The 20,479-nt window shown below is 44.2% G+C and overlaps 2 long non-coding RNA genes across 2 annotated transcripts; both read right to left on the bottom strand.

The window, feature by feature from the left end:
- Positions 1-1,961: 1,961 nt before the first annotated feature.
- On the bottom strand, positions 1,962-4,231 carry LOC135321605 (uncharacterized). Its single transcript, XR_010381478.1, has 3 exons — positions 4,020-4,231; positions 3,296-3,396; positions 1,962-2,390 (listed from the first exon to the last, which is right to left on the bottom strand). It is a non-coding gene; the product is annotated as an uncharacterized LOC135321605 (long non-coding RNA).
- A 152-nt stretch (positions 4,232-4,383) lies between these two features.
- Positions 4,384-20,220, bottom strand: LOC135321604 (uncharacterized). Its single transcript, XR_010381477.1, has 4 exons — positions 19,953-20,220; positions 10,602-10,736; positions 7,770-7,877; positions 4,384-4,569 (listed from the first exon to the last, which is right to left on the bottom strand). It is a non-coding gene; the product is annotated as an uncharacterized LOC135321604 (long non-coding RNA).
- Positions 20,221-20,479: the final 259 nt, after the last annotated feature.

Raw genomic sequence — 20,479 nt, 5'->3', positions numbered from 1 at the left:
GGGCTCGTGAGCTCCATGCCCTTGGCTGAGTCACTTCACGTCTCTAAGCTAGTTTCCTCATCAGTACAATGAAGGCATAATCAATATGGGGGAGAAAATCAGAAACCGGGGGGGACTACATCTCTGGTGATTGAAGATTATTTTCATTTTGAATTATACAGTGAGGGACACCTTACAATTTTTACTACTTCAGACTTCTGAAGGACAGCTTCTACTATTCTTAAAACTAATGCGTGCACGTACACCCAAACACACGTGCCCACACCCTCTGCCCCACATACATGCCCACGCACACACACTTGGAGTCATGGACCACACTCACCTCCATTAACATACACACAACCACACACATCCCCAGGTGCACGCGAGCGCACACGCACACACACGTCACACACACCTTTGGCGTCATTCTAAACCAACTTCCAATCGAGGGTCTCAGTGTCCATTGTTTCATCCGCTCAGAAGCTCCTGACTTCGGAGCATGAAGCAGGAACCCCTCCTCTCTGGAGATGATCTTTGCCTCTTGCAGTCTCAGCAGAGCCAGCATAACTGCTCTGGACCTTTGGAAGTGCAGGGCCAGAGCATACCTGGGAGTTCCCATCCTATGTAGGTCAACATTTTAAGTGCAGTTGGCTCTAAACTCCTGCCTTTACAGCTACACATTCATTAGAAGGGGAAAGGCCAGGCTCAACTTTAGAATTCCCAGACTCAGGGGAGTCCCGCAAAGAAAGTGACAGTGTGCGGAGGGCCGATTCCCAGTCTCTGACCACTAGCCTGACCCTTTTCTTCCCAATGCTGTGTCCATCCCTTGCCCCAGGGGGCCTTGGATATTCACAGGGGGACCCTCAAAACTCACATCCGGGCTATGCCCATACCCTCCATGCCAACAGCTGCCCGTTGGCCTCCCTGTGAGTCCTGGGAAGTTGAACTCTGGGGAGAGCCGGTGCAGACACTACAAGTGGGTAAGGGGCTGCTGGGTCGGGGCATTCGGGCTCCTGGGTTTCCAGAGCACGGAGTGGAACCAATGGGCATGTCCCCTTGGCCCTGCTGACCCCACCCCGTGGAAAGCGTGGCCAGAGGGAGGGTCAGGGCCAGAGGGACCCTCTGTAGTTCAGGACCCAGGGCAGGAGGGGGTGGCCCTTAACGGTGTCTAAGGGCAGAAGCCCTAAGGAAGGACCTGAGCAAGCTGTAAGGTATCCACATTCCCATCAATTAAAAGAACAAAAGCTCGCCAGAGGCGAGGGTGGGAAGGGTTTTGTTAGAGCAAGGGAAGGCGCTTGCCAAGGTCTGGCCAGAGAGGGCTGGGAGGCTTGCCAGGCTGATGAGGAACCGAGAGGCCATCAGCCTCTAAAGACCGCCCGAATTCCTCGGGGTGACACTGAAACGCAGTGAGACACGGAAAACACGATAAACACAGGCCGGAAACTCAGCAGCCTGTTGCTTGGTTCACCGTCCGTCTGTCGTCCCCTCTGGTAGGAGCCTTTACTGCATCACCCAGGGCTGACCCAGCTCAGGATTCCAACTGATTCCCCACAGGTAGCATCACTTGCTGGTGACACAAAGCAGGCACGTTAGCCACCTCCCAAACACTGAGGCTTCTCCTGGGAGGAGCCGGCGGGGCCCCAGTCCAGCCTCTGCTCCACCATGCTCCTTAGTGCCACTCCCGGTTTGCTGCCCCGGCCTCAAGCTCTGGCTGGAAGCTCGCTGGATTGTCGATAATTGTCCCCCCATGCACCACGTCTTAGCTTGGGGTCCAGATGTGACCATGGCTCTAATCTTCTTCCCATCGATGGATCGTTCGTGCTTCATGTCATCGTGTTGGCAGGAAGGCCAGCACCGCCCTCTTTAGGCCTACCTGAAGACACATAGAAACTTAGGACACAATGAAGCCCATCTCTTCTTGTTAAAACACCTTTATTGTGGTACGATTTCTGTTCCGTCAATTAGACACGTCTCACATGTAGTATTTGATGAATTTTCATAGACGTCTACACCCCGAAAACCATCACCACCATCAAGATAGCTACCATTTCCATCCCTCCCCAAGAGGGGCAATTTTCCAATTCCCATATTTACCCCTTCCCACCCCCTTCCCTCCCTGTTAACCATTAGTTTGTTTCTCTATGTGTTTGGGTTGTTCCTCTTTCGTCGTTTTGATTCTTTCTGTCTTTTGTTTAGATTCCGCATGGAAGTGGTATCATATGGCATTTTTCTCTATTCTGGCTTACTTACATGACTCAGAATGACTATCTCTGTGACCATCCATGTTGCCGCAAATAGCATCATTTTATCCTTTTTCGTGGCTGAGTAGTATTCCATGGCATAAATTGACAACCTCTTCATTATCCAGTCACCAGGCGATGGACGTTTGGGTTGGTTCCAAGTCCTGGCTGTTATAAATAGGGCTGCTGTGAGCACTGAGGTGCATGTGACTTTTTGAATTAGCTTTTTCTCCTGACATATCCCCTGGTGTGGGAAGGGTGGATCATATGGTAAGTGCATTTTTAATTTTTTTAAGGAACCTCCATCCTGTTTTCTGTCGTGGCAATGGACCACGTGTTATTGATGTAGAGCCATGCTCAGAAAATAACGGGTATTTCTAGAGGTCAGATATGAATTGCATTGAGCTTGGTGTGTTCCTGAAGAAGAGGGCATTCTGGCACGGCTGGAGGAGAGTGACCATGGGAGTGTGGTACAGGCAGGATTCAGACCACATTGGGTCGTGCCAGGCTAGGATCAGGAGCCTGGGCTTCCAGTCATCCCTTGGTAACCTTAGGGCACTGGTTCCTTGACTTCCCCCTGATGCCCCCATCCATGGATTCTGACACATCTTGTATAAAATTTTAGAGGAGTTGCACGTATTTTACGTGCTCCCACCCGTGTTCTTTAAATCCTCTCTAGATTACTCACAGTATCTGTGTCAACGTGAATGCTATGTAAGTAGTTATCATCCTGTGGCAAATTCAAGTGTTGCTTTTTTAAACTTTCCATTTTTTTCTGAATATTTTCCTTCCACAGTTCGTTCAGTCTACTGGATAGGGGGCCCCTAGATATGGACAGTGGACTGTATTCTCAGTCTAATCTAAAATAGACTACCCAAAGTAAAGCAAACCAAACCCAAATGAGCTGTTTTAATTAACAGCACTTAGAGCACTGGTTCAGTGACTCAAGTCTCCGAGCTGACTATTTTGGTGAACAGTGTTCATCTACAGGAGCATGTTCCAGAACCATCTATCACCTCAGGTGTCAGCTTCTGTTTATTCTGTTGCTTTCTTAAGCTGAACTGTATCATTACCCAGAAGCTCCTGGTTTCCCACACACTGCTGTAATCTTTTCTGCAGGCCACTCATTTCTTATGTGTTTCTTCCAAAATTATTATTTCATATAATTTTTCACCTATAAGATAAAGGAAATCAATAACCTGAATGTAATTTTTCAAAATATGGAAATAACTAAATTAAAAGATTTCACATGAAAACCAATGCCTATTTAATGAAAGCATCATGAAAAAATAAGGGGCAAAAACAAACAAACAAACAAACAATGGATGTAGCAAAGTTGTGCACAGTACAGTGTGTTAGTAAAAGAAGGTTGTGTTCACAGTCTGAATCCTCAAAGTTTGTATGATTTTATTTAACACGACAAATACATGATGGGAGCAATGATTATTACTGTATTTTGCAGAAGAGGAAAGTACATTTCTTACGAACAGGTTAGTGGATTTTTTGTAAGTATCTTACACTGAAGATCATAAAATCGCAGAGAAAAGAGCTTTCCTTTGGCAATAAGGGCTCCTCTGATCGACCTTTCCGGCCCTGTGCCCTGCCCGCCTGCAGCCCAGGACAGGTGCGCTCAGTGACACGCCCACGAGACACAGCTGCGGGGCCTCCCTCCTCTCCTCCCAAGGCCCTCCACCTGCCAGGACCCAGCTCAAACGCTTCTCCTCCCTGAAACCCTTACCAGGAACCTCCTGTTTATTTCTAATTTTTTTTAAATATTAAACTTTTCTGCATTCTTACCTTACTCCTCCTTTGTTTTCCCAGGTGGGGAACACCATATTCACCCTTGTGTCTTCTACAAACACAGCACGGTGTTGTCTGTTCACCTGTCAAACACTTGAGAGCTTATGTTTCAGGCCCAGGGATAAAAAGGGAGTCCGGCCCTGGAAGGTCGCGGTCCAGCTGGGAGGACTGCAAACAGCTGCGCACACAATGCCATGAATTCAAAATAATTTTTGAGTTTCTTCAACTCTTGCAATTATTGCTGCTGAAACCAATCAAATGTACATACCTCTTAATAACTAATTTTCAAAAGTTTCTAAAATTACAATATACTTCTAGGAATAGCATTTTGCTTATATTAGTTGCTATAACTTACACTCAAGTTCAGCACAGTTACGAGTATAAAGTACTCATCCCAGCTCTGCGTGCTTCCTGTGGTGCGTGCACCTGCTCTCTGGTTTGGTCTCTCTCTTTCTTCGTTTTTCCCAAGTCTGCTTCAAGAGCTTGCTTGTCTTGCTTCAGTCTTTTGAGGTCTTCCAATAAGCCTGTTTTCTCTTTCTTGATATTCCTAGAAATACAAAAGCAACTTATTCCTAATCACGACAGATTGCGTTATAGGCTCTCTTTTACCCAATTCGTCCTATTCTGCTGCTGGTCATCTTTCCTACATTTCAGCTCTGATTTTACCTCGCCCCCTCCAAATGATGACGAGCTTCCCAGAGCCCGCCAGAGCCAGCTCTGAGCATGTGCCCAGCACAGCCGCAGGGCCCTCCCCACCGCTGCTCTCACTGCTCCCGGATGACGACGACCCCCTAACTAGCCCGCCTCTTCCACTCCCAGCACCTGAGGTCCGCCTTCCACACAAGAAGAGGTGAATTGTTTTGAAGAGTCCATTAATATCACTCCTTCATCTGAAACTCTCTGGTGGCTCCCCTCTGTTAGGGTAAATCTGAAGTCCTTATTACCATGACTTCAGTGTCGCAAAACCCAGTGTTGCCCGCTCCTCTGATGCATGTCCCACAAATCTTCCCCCTCCTGCTCCACTCGGGCTGCAGAGACCTCCTGGCTGGCTGGGAACACGCTCAGCACACTCCTACCCCAGTGTGTTTGCACTGACTGCTTCCCCTGCCTGCAGCTCTGCCCCCTGGAGCCGGGTGTCTCGCTCCTGCACTGGCTCAGGACTTCTGCACAGGTGCGGCCCCAGGAAGGCCTTCCCTGATCCCTCTTTCTAAAATGGCAGCCCCCAACCTGGCCCCCAGGTGTGCTGCTTTATTTTCTTCTCAAAACACTCATCAGCACCTGACACTGTATATATTTACTTAAAAGCAAAACTTGATTTTGCTCACCTTTGTATCACAAATGCAGGAAAAATAAAGGCTTGGCCCAACATTCCACACAACTCTCAATATCCTCATTCCTCTGCTTCACAGAGTCACACTTATCCTTCAAGACTGAGTTCAAGTGCAGCTCTTCCCGATAACCTCTCCCCACCCCCCCAAGAACCTTCCATGTCCCTCCAGCACAGCACTCACTGCTTTGTTTTCCATGACCCTGACCTGTGTGCAGGCCTTTTCTCTTTAACAAGCTGCAAGCTCTGTGGGGACCGAGACTGATGTCACCACCTGGTTACTTGATGGCACTAAGCAGAGGGCAGTTGCTCAGTAAATGAATGTGGGACTTAACTCAGAACTGCTGAAGAAATTCTCGGATTCATGGCAGGACACTTGGTACAGTTCAGTTTCAAAATAAAAATTGTCAGAAATTTTGTATCACACTACCTTAAAATCCAGCCTTACCAAGAAAATAAATCCATCCATAAAGCCCTGTATTATCATGGGTTTTGGCTTCATCATTTCATTGTTGAATCTTCTGTGTGATCTTCTGTGGATGTCATTTCAGGAGAGTTACTGAGATTCTTCAAGATTTTACTGTGAGACACACTCAGGGGCCTCAGGCCGCCTCTCTGACCTGATCTTCCACCACTCTGGTCCTTACTCCTTTCAATACAAAATATTCAGTTCTTAAAAATTCAAAACTAACTCACAGTGGAACTCTGTGTCACTGAAGATGAAAAGTTTATTTTCTCTAAAGAGCAAAACACTAAGTGAGGAGTACACTCTAAGGGAAACGCTGATGTGGGATCTAAAAGAACGCAAACCCTCAGAGTGTTGACTTATTAGGAATATAAAAATACTTCCTGCCAATTCTCAGAGGAAAAAACAAATCAATGTCCCACAAAGATTTGCTGCATTTTCCTGTGGGGTCTGTGCCCCCTGTCATGTCATTCTAGACTCCCTTCTGAGAAGCACACATTGCCAGTCAGACACATGGAAACTAACCAACCAAATACAGTCCACTACCTGAACCTTAGAATCAATTTTTTCTGTTTTTCCAGAGACATTATAAAAGGACGTTAGGACTCCATATATGATCATCTAACCCCAATGTACTAAAGAAATCATTTATTTCATTGTGAAAATTATTTAGAGCTCCAGTTTTGGAGCCTGGAATAGATCTTCTATTTTAAAAAACAGGCAATATAAGATGTGAAATTTTGAAACACTTTACTGAAGCATTTGGGAAGAAAGCAGATGTAAATCATCATGCTTCAGAACTAGGCAGATTAGCCTTGGCCTAGGGAAAGGAGATTTCCCCCTCTACTTACTCAAAAGTGCCCTCACTTGCCAACCTGTGTACTTTCTAGCTTTGTCTGTACAATGTGTGTCTTTTTCTATTTTGCATGAAAGATCAGTGTGAGCTAACAGCAGCCCTGCCTCAATGCCCTAAGTTATCTTACAGAAAAATGGAAGAAGTATGTGAATATGTGTAACATACATGACATTCACAGCCAAAGAAGTTTCTTCTGACAGCAGTCCTATTTGCAAGTTTTGGTGAAATGGTTAATCACTTCTTAAAAGAAGGCAGGACCCTAGCTTGCCCACGGCTGTTGGTTCAGCTCCTTCACTTAACATGTTAAAGGTGGATGTAGTAACATCCAAAATCCCTTACAGTGTGAGCTCTGCCAGCCCGCCACAGTGAGTGTTGGTTCTCACCACTGAGGGTCCCCTCCTCTGGAGAAACATCCTCACCAAATGGCAGCCCCTGCCCGTGGCCTAGAGATACCCCCACCCACTTCCTAGAGCACACTTCAGCCAGGGACTGACTGGCTGGGGGGCACAAATGGCTTTCCCCCACTTGCATCATTTGGGGACCAACTCTGGGGTGCAGTCTGCTCTCCTGAGCTTCCTGGTGAGGGAAGAATGACGCCAGCCTCTGGCTGAGACCACGGTCTCACTTGCCCTCCCTCCCCCTGCCCACCCCCACCTTGCATCTCTCACTCCCCTTCTCCTGAGAGTTATCCTGCAGGAAATCACCTCCACAAGGACCCCCAGCTCAGGCTCTACTTGTTCGGAACCCGACCTAAGACAGTAAATGATACTGTATATTTATTTTACCATTATTACTAAAAGCACCATTACTGAGATGCATTACATAAGCGTCCCAGGCTTAATGATGGATCAAGAGGGCTGTTCAGCTTCCTAAAACTGATGTCAAATTCAAATATGAATAAGCTGAAAATACTGAAGTATGTATTAGTTGTCTAACGCCAAAAGAAAACCCACTGAAAACTAAAAACATGAAAGTTACAAAACTGAAAATCAACGTAAAATTTTTAAAATTTCCAAGTATAACTAAATGTATTGTTAATATAACAATAAAATGCTTAGAAAGAATCGATTTGATTTTAAGAATTTAAAAAGGACTTACTTTCAGGATGCTAATTTGCTGAATAAGCTCTGGTTTTCCTTGAACATTCACTCTTCATTTTTCTTGTTCATGGAGATCTTTCACTTGATTATACAATTTTTCATTTTCCTTTTTATAAATAGAAAGTTACATTGTAGTTAAGTCAGCAGGACCTATATAACATTAGCATATGTGCTCATGAAAGGTACATCCTTTAAATATTTTTAGTCTTTAAATTTCTTCAGTTTTTGAGTAAGCTTTAAAACCTTTTTCAAACTTTCTATTTTCTCAGAAGACAATTTTCTAGCTGAAAACAACTGTTTCCAAAATGCTCCAAATGCTTAGTAAACAAAAAAGTTGCAGAACTTCCCAAAGCCAACGAGCCTGGCAGTATAATGTACTGCGTTTCACAGGGGTAAGCGGGCGAGTGACTGCAGGAAAAACCACATCCTGATTTTGCACATCAGGGATGGAAAGGCCAGGGGGGCTGTTTGTGTGATAAAAAAGAACAAACCCAACTCCGTATTAGATCTGTTCCTTTGACTTTAACCCTGTGCTCTGTTTTCTAGGCTCAATCTTGCCAGCTCTGCACCTTTTGTGGAACAATGTTGCCAATAGCCTGAAATATAGAGGAAAGCCTGTTCCCAAGGCTCTGACTTTTAAGGACACTAACACATTTCCATTCACATAAAGATAACAAGTTGCAGAACACAAAATAACATTTTTTTTGTTGGAAGTTTACAGGGGCACCATGATCTGACCTACGTGGACAGCTGCAAGAACACAGGATTCCAAGAACAAAGAATTCTTATGTCAAGAAGTTTGCAACAACCAAGCAAGTAGGAAAGGAGCCTGAATTCTGACTTGGGGAAGATGGTTCTCCAGGACCTTAATCTGCCATCTTCTTGGTCTGCCAGCTTTCTGAATGGCTTTCTAAATAAAGTAACTGTTCATTGCCCCAAGACCCTGTCTCCTAACTTACTGGCTTTTGTGCAGTGAGTAGAATGAGTTTGGACTTAGTGACATTTGTACCTTCTTTTTTTCTGTTTTTGGCCCATCTTTCTGCAGTGAGGAAACTGGATGGAGCCACAGTGAGTAGACAGGCTTGTTTCTGGAACTCTCTGCAAGCAAGGAGGTAACGACTAGGTGTTTCCATGAGATCAGGATGAGGCAAAGCAAAGCCTAGACCCAGCTCAGCACCTGGCTTGAGCTAAAGAGGGACTCAGACAGTGAGATCAGTGGCAATCTGTGCTTAGATGTTCTGGTTTATTAACCTCTTTAAAATTAAAAGTCTGATGAAAACCAAGGACCTTTGTGAATCTAATGAAACTCTGAACTGTCTCACCACACCTGGCCTAATGCCTGGCAGATAGTCCGTGCTTAATTCTGCAGAATTCTTGAAACCCAGAAAAATATGTACATATGTTGATACACAAGTTTTGTGTTCTGTGTGTGTGTGAGGGGTGGCTGGCATACTCATGGGTCTGTTCCTTAAAATGCCATGGTCCGTGGGAGCTCAGAACTGCAGGCAGAGGGTCTGGATGGCTCTCAGTGCCTCTAGGGCCGTGTGTCCTGCGAAATCAGTACTATCTCATTTGCAGTAAATGCGGTCGCCTCTGATGCGGTAGCACTTTCTCTGGATGTCCCTGGAGTGAAAGCGCTTCTTATTGGCAGGCTCAAGGCTTAGGCTACTACTGTCAAAGGGGAAAAAGGTAATGAGATGGAAGGGGCTGGGGTGGGGGAGAGGAAATGAAGGTGAAGCTCGTGCTGGAGATCACCAAACCTGTCCTGCCTGCCTGTCAGGTTAGCGTCACCAAGATGCATCACACAGAACAAATGTCTGACTTCTACAGGACACGTACATTTTCTCCCAATTTTAAGTCAAATTTTTTTCAATCTCAGGGCATTGGCAATTAATGCCCAATTCATATTTCTGAATATAATATCAAAACTAGCCAATATTATCTACTGAAAATCATTACAAAAAATAAAAGAAAAATGGGACAGTTTCTAAGGAAACATGGCTATAACATTAGTCATAGGCAATTCGCATTAACTGGTTACTGTGCGGAGGGCACTCAGGTTGGCCTGCACTGTCTTTTTTATGATTTAAATATATATATTTCCTAATGAGGCTTTAATCTCACACAAGTGGCTTTTAAGTGTAAAGCAAGAGAAAACTGGTAGCCAAGGAAAGCCTGCCGGGCCTCTGTTCTCCGAGCCCATGGAAGGCCCCGCCGGCCCATCCAAGCCCTGACCAGTGGGTTTAGCAGCAGCTGTGACAACAGCCCCATGTCCCTCAGGGACAGCCAGGGTGTAGGCCCTGCACTCTCAGAAGCCTGGTTTCCTACGGGGCCGTGGGCACCTCTGGGCCCCTGGTTCACTACACCAGTGAAAACTCCCTTAATCCGTAGTCTTTTAACTCTGACTTGGGAAGGGCGGCTCCCCTGGCAGGCAGGCTGGGGGCAGAATCAGCCTGCCTCTACTGCAGGGCTCGGGGAGATGAGGCGCTGTCTTATCTTAATTTCACAACCACTCTTATGAGACAGGTACTGTCAGTCTCATTCCCATTTCACAGATGGGAAAACTGGCTCAGAGGGGGGATGTGACTTGCCTAAGGCTGCACAGCAGGTAGTGAAGCCAAGCCTAAAACCAGACTCTGAATCCAGAACCCATGCCCTTAACCACTTCAATTCTGCCCATGACAAATGTACAGACCAGTCAAATGATTATTACTTCCTCATATTGCCAGAATTCCCATTACCTGTTAAATGGACACAAATATTTTTAAATGCCTTATTTTCAAAACCAAAGGATCTCATAACAAACTCATCATGTGCTGAAGAACCCTACCTGTTGACGTCCCTGTACAAGTGTCTCTTGTTCCTATTTCTGTTTTTGATTTTATTTTTCCTCTGTGGCAGGAGCCGATGTTTCCTCAAAAGGCAACCACCTTTGTTTCTTGTTTGATTCTTCAATGCTACTTCACTAAGAAAATGCAGAAATTATTTTATTTGGGAAAGGAAATGATGAAGAGAGGAAGAATAAAAGAAAACACAAGGTGCACAGATCTAGAACTGTCTTACAACCACACTGGAATTAGTTTAACACCAGCGACAGTTAATTCATTACAGGATGTTTTGTGCTGATGGCTCTGATGATGTAATTAACTCAGAAATGCTACACAGTGTCATTCTCTGAACTTAGCCCTTCTACAGCAATCTTTCTGAAACTCTGTCTTCCTTGAAGGTCACCACCATGAACTAAGGGATTTATTTTCAAAAAGGACTGCTAACAAGAGAAGGATCAATATGAGCCAGTTTAAATTCTTATTTTTCCCCAGGGGTTTGATTTAGGCTCTTCTGTTGGGAGGCACTCTCGGGAACCAAGTCACTGGCAGCAAACGCTTCAAGTCAAAGAGCCACAGGGACAGAGGGTGACAATGCATTTAGCAGGGAGTACTAGTTCTTTTTCCATAAATAAAAGAAAAAGTAGGACAATGTGTCTAGTACCTTGGCTCGAAGTATGAAGGAAAAGCCCAGCTGGGCTAACAAGCTAAGTCACAAATCTAAGTGTAACAAGTGTCGGATTACTGATCTGAGTTCTGCTGGGCTAACTCGTAAATCTGAAGTTTAGTGTCAGTTTATTGGGCTAACGAGCTAAGTCACAAATCTAAGTGTGATAAGTGTCGGTTTACTGATATAAGTTCTGCCGGGCTAACTCGTAAATCTGAAGTTCAGTGTCAGTTTACTGGGCTAACAAGCTAACTCATAAATCCAAGCTCAACAAGTGTCAGTAACGTGATCTGTTCTGAATTGATAAGCTTCAGTGTACTGACTCCTTGCTTTTTTGTTGTTTGAGCCTTATTGGCTAATAGCCCCATACTTGTAATTAACCCTATAAAACCTCGTGTGCATGTCTTGGAGGTGCTCAGAGCTTTGGAGCAGAAGCCCCTCTGAGCCCGCCGGCATAATAAATCTGAGTACTCCAACCCTCTGAGTGGTGCTTGTTTCTTGGCTGGCCTATCATTTCCATAACAGAAGAATATAATTGTCTTGACTCAGTTGGAATAGTTCCTTCTCCTGCTGTCTCTAGTTCCTCCATCTTATCTTCCAAAGCTCTCGCTCTTTTTCTGAGAATGTGAATGTAATCCACTGCCCAAGTGCCTGTGTCCCTCTGCATTTTCCCTCTGCTTCCTGAACTCTCAAACATAGTCAGTTTTGCTTCCTTGTTCCCACCACCATAGCCTGAAGAATCCTTTTAAGGAAAAGCATTCCTTTGGTTTGTAGAGTTATATATTAGATTTGAACACAGTGGGTTAGGGAAAAAAAAAAACACAAATGAAAATGACATGGTTAACAGTGTTCTACTACAACAGAAAATCAATAAATGTTCAGTAAGAGTGAGTGAGTGCAGTATCACTCAGTGCAGAAGAAATTTCATTATTTATAATTTAGTTTTAACATATAATTATAGACCATACAACCATTATGAATATTACTGTGAAATTCAACACCTACATTCAGAAACTGAACACAGGCATCAGTTTCTGAGGGGCCCTCAGACTTCTCGGGGAGCCACACAGCTTTCCCTGTGGGAGGCTGGAGTTGCTGGCTTGGTGAGTCCTGCTCCAGATATTCCTAAATGTCATGAACAATGGATAAAAGCACTGCAAGTACAAACTACGTTGAATGTGTATTTGGCAATTATGTAACAAGAATCACTAATACAAACAGGAGCACTAAGACAAGTGAGGATCTCAGAGCAGGCAGGTGCATAACAAGTGCCCTCACACAGCTGTCCCCCTGCACGCAGGACCCTGCACGTGGGACCCCTGCCCAGAACAGGCTTCTACTCCATTTGACATGGAGGCCAACTGACCCAAGGCTCATGTCCAATGACACATGGAGCTAAATAAATGTGAGGAGAATGTGGATAGGGATAATTTCAGGTTTTGTCACTTTTAAATAAATTACTCTTTTAAATGTTCACAGAAATATCTAAAAATATCTAAAAGAGGAATCAAAGAGCAGCTGATAACTTTATGAAGAATTTTAGTTCAGATTAAGTGGGCTTTAAATGACATTTTTCTATATAAAGTATATCAAGGTATAGTATCACCGGAATAATATAAATTGCATGGAAACTATAACAAGTTTAAGTTTGATTAAAGAAATAAATGATAATCCTGCTCTAATACTGTGATATCATTCATCACATTAGAAAAAATGTTATTCATGTATATTTTGGTCAAATTTTTGGCTTTTAAGGTACCTCATAAATCCCCAAACAGCAGAAATAGTTCTAAGGCCAATAATTATTCAGTTAGTAATACAAAAAGAAAGTTTCAGGGAACTCCCTAGAAGAGATCTGGAGGCCCGTACTCAAACCCTGCAGGTCCTGAACTGACCCCCAGTGAACGTTTCCCTGACTGCCTTCGAGGTAAGTGAAGAATTAAAATTTTATATCTTTAATATAATTTCTTTAGGATGTTAACTTTTTAAATGCAAAGTTTACTTCTTTCATTAAAAGTGAAATAAGTGGTTCTTAAAGATTTGGAAACTACAGAAAAGTCAAAAGAAGAAACAAGTCCCCAAAAGTACCTCACCCCAAGATTTCCTTCAAATCTTTTCCAGGTTTTTTCCTTATAGAGTAGTAATCACATTTAATTGGGCAGTTTGATTTAGAAGGTTTTCTGTAGAAACCTCTTAAAGCATTCATAAAGGATCTGTTTCAGTCAATGTAAAATCAGGCCATTAATCCCTCCAAGTCACTGGAGGACGATTAACGTGGCCAGTGAAGGGGTCAGACCCGCCAGCACTGTGATTCTCCCCAGGACGAGGCAGAGGGAGTGTGGCAGGTGTTTCTTGCTCCAGCTGCGGTCAGCCAGTGCTTTCACACCAGAATTCTCCCTTCCTGAGTTCTTCATTTTGATTTCTCTAAGTTGTTATTTTTCAGTAATAGTACATGGCCAGTATCTCTTCCTTTTATACAGGAAAGAAAAGTTGCTTAGATATCAAATTCAAACATGAAAACACTGCAGAATTTGGGACTTCTGAGCCCTTCTTAAAAAAACAATGGATTAAAAAAAATTCAGTCAAATTATAGGGCAATCAAAATAATTCCAGAATGGAGGCGCAATGGCTAATGGACTGGTGAAAGGTATTCTGGCTCTGTAATAACCAGAACCAAGATCCACTTTCAAACGCTTAAGGGAATTACAGCTGCTGGAGAGAATATAATAAATATATTAATTATAAGTAATATAATCATACATAAATATATATAATGATATATGACACATACATTATATATAGTATATAAAATAAAGTTATAAATAATATACTTATTTTTAAAAAAAACCAACAAAAATGGGTAGGAGTCATGTGAGTGGGGGATGTAAGAGTTTTACTACGTATTTAATAGAAGGGAAAATTGATCGTGTATAAAGTTGGAAAAAGCAGTTAAAAACAACAATACAGCTTTGGTAGTCTTTCAGGGGTTTTCATAATCTATGTTCTTGAAGGACCTTTTGGGATGTAACATTTCTCAGGATGAAGTTTCTTTTTCTTCTTACAGATTTAAGTAAAATGAAACCTAATGTTTTAATGAAAAGAACTGATAAAGTGTGATCTGTTCTTATAAAATGCTTCATCCACTTTTATTTGCCCACGTGCCTGCCTGTCTCCTTCCTTCCAGCTCTCATCCCTGCTTCCTTCCATCTGCAGAAAGACACACACACGAGAGGCATGGAATGAGGCTCACCCACTATGACACCAGCTGTTTCTGGCTAAATTATTGCTTCCTTTTTACTTTTCTGTACTTTTGAATTTAAATAATGAGCAACTATTCCTTTTGTGACAACAAACATACTAATCTAAAAGTAAAAACACAAGAGTAGACAGTCAAAGAAAATTAATTTAGAATAAAAAGGAAAATCACCACATGGCAGACACTGCTAGCTGCCAACCTCCTCTTCCTCCCCACTTAAATTCTGCCCCTGGCAGCAATGTGCCAGTTAAAAACACCCCTCTCCCTGGACTCCATGCACCCGGGGTGGGGTGGGGGGGCAGGGGCCCAGGATCAAAGTTCTGACCAGTAAGATGAAAGCAAAAATTTCCAACATCGGGCTTCCAGGACAGCGACTACTTCTCTGATTAAGCTGCTGAGTTAGTGGGTGTATACCTTTTAGCTTTCACCCTCTTCTTCCTGACAGGGCTGGAGGCTGTGCAGCCATCTGTGACAAGGAAGACTGAAGTCACAGACTAGGGATTTTGCAGCAGGAAAGAAGAGGGGGGCCTGGTTCCTTGCACAGGTGCACTGGCTCTGAATTAACTGGCCCAGGCTTCCTGGTTACGTGAAAGAGAAGACTTCGAACTGCATCAGCGCCAGTCACGAGGGGCTGCCCCCTGGGAACCAGGGCTGATGCCAAGCACAGTCTCTAGACTTTCTGTACACGCACTTTTGGCTCAGAGGCTGCTTCTCTGGCACCCAACCTGTGACAAGTAACAACCACCCCCAAGGAATTCCAGTTCTTTGGAATAAAACTAAAATCACTCTGGGCAATTTTCCAACAAAAAGATTTTTTTTTTTAAATCCTACTTAACAGAGACTAATGAGAAAAAGTAGATCAGTACAAAAACAGAAAATCACAGTTTGCCATTGTACTCAAATAAATATGAATTTTAGTGATGTGTTTTTATTTATTTTGGCAGTAGCAAACACTATGAAATTTTGAAATCAGGGAAAATGTTCATAAAAATATTGTTGCCTTCACCTATCAACCTCTATGCCATCCCCCTCGTTTCCATCGACTGTGACCTGACGTCTGGCTTCACTCTTAGTAATTTCCAACTGCGCACCAGAGACCCTTCAACTCCCTCCCTGTGCACGTCTCTCCGCCCCAGCTGCTCTCTCCCACTGGTTTTTCTGGGTCTTTTTCTGTTACCAGTAAAGCAACTGTGCCCGAATCTCAGTCTTAGGCATTTACCCTCTAGCAGTCCTACCCCCACCAGGCGTGCCCTCTGGCACCTGGATGCCCACAGCGCTTGGGCCCCCAGGACTCACTCTGTTGATCCTGTGTGTCTCATACTGTCCACACCCCCGATGTCTCTTCTTCCTTCACGACCCCGCTTACATCCCAGACACATGGACAGCTCCTTCCTGCTCTTCTCTCAGTCCACTGCACTCATTGGGCAAAAACCACTTCTCTTGGTAAATCCAACTACACAACTATCAACACCCGCAGTCGTGCGGGAGAAAGTGGCTGTACACTCACAGATACACACACACACACACGCCCCCCTCCTGCCTGCCTGCTCCCAGCTCACATTCACGGTCACCAACCTGGAGCAGACTTCCTGCTGCTGAGAGCCCAGCCCTCCAGGAGAGCCCCCCCCACAACTGCTCCCCTCCAGCACCCTGGCCCCATCCTCACTGCCGCCTCATCACAGCACGTTTTACTTCTCAGAGGAAGTGGAGGCAACCGGAGGAAATCACCCCCATCTCTCACCACTTCTGCCCCTACCAGTACCCACACCCACCTCTCCCCTCCTCCTTTCTGCTTTTCCACAGGTGAACTGTCCATGTTCCCACCTGAAGCCAACCCTCCCACTGGGCCCGGGACCCCATTACAGCCCCTCCTCTCGAGGACTTGGCTCTACAACTCCCCTCATCATGCACTTCTTCCTGGCTACTGCATCTTTCCAAAAAGCACATTCTATTATTCATTCATACCATGATTTCTCTCATTAAATTCAAAACAAGGCAAATGAAAAGTCTTCCTGACTCCACCCTCCTGCCAGCTATTCCCCCCTCCTCCCAACCTTTTACACCCTTTCCTCCAGCAGGTCTATACCATTAAGTAGCCAATTCCACTTCTCCTGTTCCCACTCTGTTTGCCTTTCACAGCCACCTGCCCATGGAAACTGCTTGTCCAATGCCGACGGCCTCCTTCCAGCTAAACTCCAAGGTCAGCTGTCAGTCCTCATTCTCTCTCAGCAGCAGTGGACACAGCAGATCTACTCTTCTCTATATAATCTACCCACATGGCTTCAGAAGTGCACGTGCTCAGGTTGCCTCAACCTTGCTCTGTCCTTGCAGGTTACCCCCTCCCTCTTTAGGTCCGCACGCCCTGGGCTCAGGCCTTGGGTTTGCTTTTTCTCTCCAGATATGCTCCCTTGATAATCTTTTTGTTTGTTTGTTTTGTTTTTTGGTTTTTTTTGGGGGGGTAGGGAGATAATTAGATTTATTTACTTAATTTCTTCTTCTTTTTTTTTTTTTTAAATGGAGATACTGGGGATTGAACCCAGGATCTTGTGCATGCTAAGCATACACTCTACTATATGAGCTATACCCTCCCCACCTCCTTGATAATCTTTGTCAAGTCTCAGAGAATATTACATCTAATGAAGTTAGTCAGATGGAGAAAAATACTATAGATCACTTGCATGGGGAATCTCAAAAATAATACAAATGAACATATATGAAAACAGAAAGACTCACAGACAGAAAAGAAACTTGTGGTTAACAAGGGGAGGTGAAGGGGAGGACAAATTAAAGGTACAGGATTAATGGACACAAACTACTGTACATAAAATTGTTAAGCGACAAGGACTTACTGTACAGCACAGGGAATTCTACCCAATGTCTTGTAATAACCTGTAACAGAATATAATCTGCGAAAAAATTGATTCATTTTGCTGTACTGAAACTAACCCAATACTGTAAATCCATTACACTGCAATTAAAAAAAAAACCCATGGCTTCAAAAATATTCATTTTTAACAACACTCGATACCTACAGTCCACACCTCCCTCTCAGCCCTAGAATCCCATCTAACTGCCTCCTTGCCATCTCCACTTGCACACAGAACAGGCATCTCAAAATTAGGATCTCAGCAGCTCAACTCCTGGTCCTCCCTCCACCCCCAAGCCCACTCTGCCTCCCACTCCATCCCAGCTGGACAGGAACCGCATTCTTCCAGCTGCTCAAGCCACATACCCTGCCATCACCCATGAGGCCTCTCTCACAACCCCAAACCACTCTTTTAGACTTTTGACTCTATCTTCTAAATACATCCCCATCCAATAGCTTCTCATTACCACCACTGCCACCACCCTGGATCGGGCCCCATCACTCCCAGCCCAGATTCCTCAAATCCTCTTTTAACTGGTCTCTGTGCTTCTTCCTGTGCCCCTATGGTGTGTGTCTATATTTGTGAGCATATGGTCAATGGCATCAGCCCAAGAAATCTGTCTAAAGGATGCATCAGGTGAAGTCACTGCCATGCTCGCAACTTCCCAGGCACTCATCTTTCCACACTGAGTGAAAGCCCATGGCTGCTTCATGCCCTAGAAAAGCCGACCGTGCCTGTCCCTGTGATGCCTGATCTCCCCTCCCCCTCCCCTCTCTGCCCACTCTGCCCCAGCCATGTGGGCTTCTATGTTGACCCCCAAAATGCCAGGCATTCCTCCCTCTTTGGGACTTTTGGACTGACTGTTTCATTTTTCTGGAATATGCTTCCCACACACACCCACACAGCCAATCCCAATTCCTCCTACAAGTCTTCGTTCAAAGGGCTCTCTCACCGAAGCCGACCCTATCTTATTTCAAGTGGTGACCTGCTGGACTCCACCGACACTCTCACTCTGCTTTCTATTTCTCCTTAGCATGTAACATCATTTACTGATTTGTATGCTTGTTGTTAAGTGTCTGTCCCTCCTTATCAGATGAGAGCTCCACGAGATGGGGGAGGGGAGGTGGCGCTGCCTTGTTTACCAACGTACCTAGAGGGCGTCCAACAGTGCCTAGACCCAGGTCGGTGCCCAAAAACACATGTTATATGAATGAATTTGGATAAAGTAAACTTCAGAAATGTTGGGAGTTAGTTTATCTAAAATAAATATAATAGAGTAAATAAATATTAAAAACAAAATTTCATTCTCTTGCTCTCAAAGGTACAGACAGGATGAATACTCCTAAAACATGAATGAAAAAACCTCTACACTCCTCTTGATGATTCTAAGATTTGGGAAACGTTCTGAGTGTTTTTCTTAACATTAAGCACTAGATCCAGCAGAGGGTTAATTACTAACAACAATGACTAGAAGACAGCCACACAAGCAGGTGCTCCACAGAAAAGGAAGAGGAAGTAAGAGAACACAAGGCGCCTGTTAGGGGAAGGGATCTGAGGTCCCCACGTTAAGACCAGGAGGAAAGGATGCTGCATCAAGCCAGCAGAATCTGATTCCCATGTGCACAGAACAGCCACCACTCCGGCTGCTCTCCTGCACGCGGACAGAGACAAGCCCTACAACTGACATGCGCAGGCTGCTGCAACGGACGCACAGCCACACAGACAGGAGAGGAGAGGCTTCACTGCTGAAAGAATTCTAATAGAGTCCACGTGGTCCTGGGATGGATTGCTGCAGGGAAAGGCAGGGGAGACACTTTAAGCTGGAAGTGAGTTTCCCAGTGAGGCTAGCTCTCCTCCGTCACAGCAGGCAGCAGTGATGGCCTTGGTCGCCTATTTGGCTGAACCACAAAGCAAAACATGAAGCACTTCTGGCTCTACTGCCCTCCCGGCCCCGCCAGAGTCTAAAGACAGCAGGAACCCTGGTCTGACTTGAGCATTTCTATTCCTATTAATAGTGCCGTGGGCTCCTACATGGGAAATCACCCTTTCCTCCCGCCAAAATGGATGATTCCACCAGGAAATAACTGAGAGGCACTGGGATGTATAAACGCACGCAGGTGATTGATAAAATATCCAGACTCCCAACACTAGATCAAACTCACATCCGGATATTTCTCTCTGTATCCATCTTCATTTGTATGTTGCCCTTTGCATTCTGAATTGATAGCTCTTTTCTGGCAAACATTTTGGATATTACAAAGCCAACCAGATGAGGAGGGGTTTGACTCTCCAATCTTATATTCACCTCCCATACTTTCTGGGTCTCATTCAGGAAAACCTAGAACTAATGATAAAAAAAGATAAAAAAAAAAAAACTGAACTGAACTGAACTGAATCTATCTTTCAGAGATGGAATGTAGCACCAATTAAACTTAAGATTAATTTTTTTCTACAAAGAAAGAAAGTTCACAGAAGGAAAGAAGGAAACAGGGAAAGTAGAGAATAAGGAAAATGAAATAATACATTATATGTACATAATTTTATTATGAAAAGTGTGTATAATTACCTTTTTTCCTAGCTTGATTTGAGGCAGGGATGGATCTCAAGTTTTTGCTTTTCATAATGCTCTTTGAAGTACTCTTTTCAAGAGTAGAAAATGTCTTGAATGGTGAGCTGAGTTTGCCATAGTCTGAGATCCTCACTGATGCATATAATCCACTCTGGGGTGTTCTTTTAAACAAAGGAAGGGCACTTCTGGCCTTCCTGTGTGGTAGCTATGTACCAGTCCCAGCCCCTGCTTCTCCAGAACTCAGTCAAGATCTAAAAGTCTGTACACAAGTACAAAGTCTTCAGTAGTTAAACATCAGTGACAGTTGTAAATACGATTTAACAGATGGCAAATCCATAGTGATTACTGAAGAACACGGTTTGTAGAAGGCAAGCAATGACATTCAAATTCTCCAAGCCTAATTCACCAGAATTTTAGTATTCTGAAGCACATCTTCAAAGTCAGGGGTAAAAAAAAAAGCAAAATAATAAAACAAAATAGGCTTGCCAGAGAGCAAGACATGTAATTACAAGAATGAACTTGGA

This window comes from Camelus dromedarius, chromosome 6, assembly GCF_036321535.1.
Source record: "Camelus dromedarius isolate mCamDro1 chromosome 6, mCamDro1.pat, whole genome shotgun sequence".
Classification (NCBI taxonomy): Eukaryota; Metazoa; Chordata; class Mammalia; order Artiodactyla; family Camelidae; genus Camelus; species Camelus dromedarius.
The sequence above is the reverse complement of the archived record's forward strand: the minus strand, read 5'-3'. Positions and strand labels throughout refer to the sequence as shown.